Consider the following 4,677-nt stretch of genomic DNA (forward strand, 5'->3'; position numbering starts at 1 on the left):
CGCGCCCTATAGCAAAAACTTCTCAAAAAAAAAAAAAGTCTCCACAGAAATTCTAGGAACAGATTTAAAGCCACTCAGGAGGAGAGCAGAATAAGAAACAAGCCAAAGAATGTTGACATTTGAGAAATGGACATAGGGAGAGCAACCCATCAAACTTCCCATCAGGATAGATAGATACCAGGATGGAGAAGAAATGGCTGCATAGAGTGTATCCAGTAAATTTTATATGGGCAAAAATTAAATATTAAAAGAATATTTAGGGACCAGCAAATGGCGTAATGGTTACGTTGCTGAACTTCCATGGTGTCGACCATGGTTTCAGGCCGGGACCTGGTGGCTTAAAACTCATTCCAGGCTTATATGCCCAAAGTCCCAAAAGGAGAATGGAAGAGAAGGGATTGCAGTGTGGTCATCTCCCCTGGGCCCGGGGGTTGGGGGGGAGTGATTTCTCACTTTCTTTATCTGTCTTTCCAGCGAGTGCATATGCCCTATAGCAAAATATATATATATATATTTGGGGGTACCAGCAGGTGGCATAGTAATTAAGGCACTGAACTCCCACATGATCAACCACAGTTTGGGTCTCGGACCTGCCAGCTTGAACCCCACACAGCATGTATGCGTACATGCCCCAAATCCCAAGGTGAGAATGGAGGAGAGGGGATTGCAACTGTGGCCATTCCCCCCGGGGAGGGGGTGGGCGGCAGTGAATTTTCACTTTCTGTCCAGCAAACGCATGTGCCCTATAGCAAATAATCTTAAAAAATAAATAAATAAAAAGTTAAGGGACAACTGGTGATATGGTGAAGACAGCTTGATCCCACATGGCCAACTATGTAGTTTGAGCTCTGGATCCATCAACTTAAAAAATACACGGGGCACATGCGTGCCTGCCAAAAGTCCAAAGGGGAGAATAGAGAAGATGACTGCAGTGAGGCTATGCTCCTGGGGAGTGCTCTCACACTTTCCCTATATCTCTCTCTGGCCGACATGCCCTATAGCAAAATTTTTTAAAATAATTATTTAATCATCTTTTTTATTATTATTTTTAAGTTGCTATAGGGCACATGCACCCACTAGAAAGAGACAGAGAAAGAGAGACAGAGAGAGGGAAAGTGAGAAAGCAAGCCATCAGGTCCAGACTCAAACTGCAGTTGGCCATGTGAAAGTTCAGCATCCCAACTACCATACCACCTGCTGGCCCTTGTACACCAAATTTTTAAGAAAGAATATTTACTGTCACTAAGGAAAAGCAAATTAGCATTTTTTTTTTTAGTGCTAAAGACAACATTCATTTGTGGATATTTTTAAAAATGATGTGAGAGAGGGATTGAAAATTCTTTTTAAATATGCACAACATCAAAAAAAAAGCAAAATAATCAGGATTTGGAGCAGCTAAAACTCAGTAGGAATGCAAAATTGTACAATTATTTTGGTAGTTTGGTAATTTTCTTGCAAATTAAACATACACCTACTATAGGATCCATTCCATTCCCAGGTATTTATCAAAGAAACTAAAAGTTATGTATACACATAAATCTGTATGCAAGTGTTTATAGCATACATTTTTCATTCTTTTATAATGAATGTAATTATTCCTTACTGCCCTAAACTGAAAACAACCCATCCTTCAATGGGTGAGTGAATAAACTCAGGTACATCCATATAATGGGATGCTACTCAGCAAAAAATGAATAAACCATTAAAGAATAACAGATGAAGTTCAAATGCATTATATTTAGATGACATTCTGGAAAAGGCAAAACTATGGGATCAGAAAGTAAATAATCGCTTCCACAGGTTAAGGATAAGAGTAAGGAGATGTAGGAATATAGATGGGCTGCATGAAGGACTATTTTTCAGGGGCCAGCAGATGACTTAATGAGTATGTTGCTGGACTCCTATGTAGTCGACTAGGGTTCGAGTTGACCTGGTGGCTTAAAAAAATACACCAGGTGTGAGGGACCAGCAGTTAGTGTAATGGTTATGTCGCTGGACTCCCACGTAGTCAACTGCGGTTTGAGTCCCGGAACCGTGGGCTTAAACTCATGCCCAAGATCCCGAGAGGAGAATGGAGGAGAAGGGATTGTGGCATGGCCATCCCCCCCAGGGGATGATTTCTCGCTTTCAATCTCTCTGTCTCTGTCTGGCGAGCGCATGCGCCCCATAGCAAAAACCTCTCCAAAAAAAAAAAAGAAAAAGAAAGAAGAAGAAGAAAAAAAAAAAACACCAGATGTGTGTGCATGTGTGCATGCCCCAAATCCCAAGAGAATGGAAGAGAAGGGATTGCAGAGTGGCCATCCCCAGTGGGGGATGATTTCCCACTTTCTGTATCTGTCTCCCTGGCAAGCGCATGTACCCTATAGCAAAAATCTCTCACTAAAAAAATTTTTTTTTTTTTCAGAGGAGGAAGGCAAGAATGTAATGATTGTGATGGACAGTGTTATTTGTCAAAATGACAAAACTGATCATCAAAGGAAATTTTATGTACATAGATTTTTTTTTGAGAGTTTTTTACTATAGGGCACGTGCACTCGCCAGCCAGAAAGACAGAGAGACAGAGAGACAGAAAGCGAGAAATCACCCCCTGGGGGGATGGCCATGCCGCAATCCCTTCTACTCCATTCTCCTCTCGGGATCTTGGGCACTCACGCACACGCGCCCGGTGTGAGTTTTCTGGGACTCGAACCGCAGTCAACTACGTGGGAGTCCAGCAACATAGCCATTACGCTAACTGCTGGCCCCATGTACATAGATTTTAAGATACATTTTAAAATATCAGAAATTGCTAAAGAGTTGAAAATTTATCAAAAAAATGGTAAGGATTTTAGCCCATCCATGGTGACACAGGTCACAGGGCACTGTTACATGGTACTGGAGCCATATGGGAGGCTGGGGTTTGAATTCTGGGCTGATGAACACACTAGAGAGGCCTGTGCATTCCCCTTACCCTGGCTGGAAGGCTTGGGGGGAGTATTGTAGTATGGCAAGACCCTGTCAAAGGTCCCTGTCACTTACTCACTATCTCAAAAAGTTTTTGTGTTTTTCTGTTTTGTTTTGCTCTTAGGATATCTGTGCTTGCTGGAGAGAGACAGTGAGAAGGAAAGTGAGAAATCACCTCCCATGGGGTATAGTCACACCATAATCTCCAATCCATTCTCTTCTCAGGATACTGGGCATGCACATACACATGCCTGATGTGTTTTTCAAACCAATGAGTCCAGAGATTTTAAATGGTACAATTAGCCATGTGGGATCCAGTGCCTTAACAACCATGCCACCTCGCTGTCCCTAAGAAGTTTTTAAAAATTTTATATAAACTTATACACACACACACAGATTTACTAGATATATGTCATCCCAAATTCCATTTAATAAGTGATTTTCAAAGAAAATTAATAGAAAAGTTATTTGAAATGCAGATCATTTTCAAAAAACGGTAAAGTACAAATCTTTTCTAATAAAATATAACCTTATTAAATAAAACTTATATGAAATAAAAAGCATCTAATTACATTAATAAGAAACGATGGCATAGGAATGAGACAGTGATATATGGGAATATGTTTTGGGTGGCACTGAAAATGGAATCTTCTGGTAAAGCAGTCTGTAAAATGTTTATTCACATTGTTTTGATGATTCCATATTAAGGACACCCTGCCTAATACCCCACTTTCATATTTGCAGTACTTACTACCACAATTTCCCCTACATGACTAGAGTGTGGCGGTGCCATGCAGCCAACACAGGTTGAACATGCCTAAGCAAGGACTGGGCTGAGAAGAACTGTAAGCAAGGCTGACAATTACGGGCTCCATTCTAACTGTGTTTTGCTGTACTGGTTTGTACTGAACTTCTCTGCCATGAGCTTTACTGTTATTATGGTACCCCGCAAGTGTAAAATAACACCCACAGCCTTACTGTACCTTTTCAATAAAGTCAATTAGTGATCCTGAAGGAATGCGGTTCCCTAAGGTGACAGGGTGATCAGGAAATTTGAGACTCACCCCCACCTGCCTGTGTTAAGCCGAATTAGCATATGATAAGTTAGTAGACTAAGTTAGTTTAAGGCTAATTTTACATAAATACCCCTTGTTAAAGCTGCAGGCCAAGTTAGCTTATGTTAGGCCAAGTTAGCGCATCCACAGCTATGAGAGGGATTCAAAGATAGAGCATAAGAATTCACTGATTAACAGACAGGAATTCAGCAAACAAAATACAGGGATCCACGGGTTAATAGAGGAAGGACACCTGGCTGGCAAGGACAGGATGAACAAACCTGAAGACGCCAGAGGAAGATTACCTATCTTAGCTGGGAGTTCTTATCTAAATTGAGGCAGGCAGCAGATAGTCTTTAAACTACAAAGAGTTTTTCATCTGTGTGCTGTTAACTATGAAAAACTGCTAATAAGACATCCTGTGTTGTCTCCTGAGCTACAAAACCCTCTCATCCAAAGAGGCCCTATCTGGTAATCAAGATCTTAGAAGAAAATACACCGGACAGATGGACTTCCTCACCAAGAATTGTGACTGGTTATATTTAATCAAACAGAACAGACATCATGTTTTATACTTATGGTTCCCATGTTTTGAATACCCTGTTTCTTAGAGTAAATCTTTTACTTCCCCTCACCCCTCCTACTTCTGTAAAACATCCCTCAATAAATACGTATGTTT

This window comes from Tupaia chinensis, unplaced genomic scaffold (assembly GCF_000334495.1).
Source record: "Tupaia chinensis unplaced genomic scaffold, TupChi_1.0 Scaffold000460_1, whole genome shotgun sequence".
Lineage (NCBI taxonomy): Eukaryota > Metazoa > Chordata > Mammalia > Scandentia > Tupaiidae > Tupaia > Tupaia belangeri.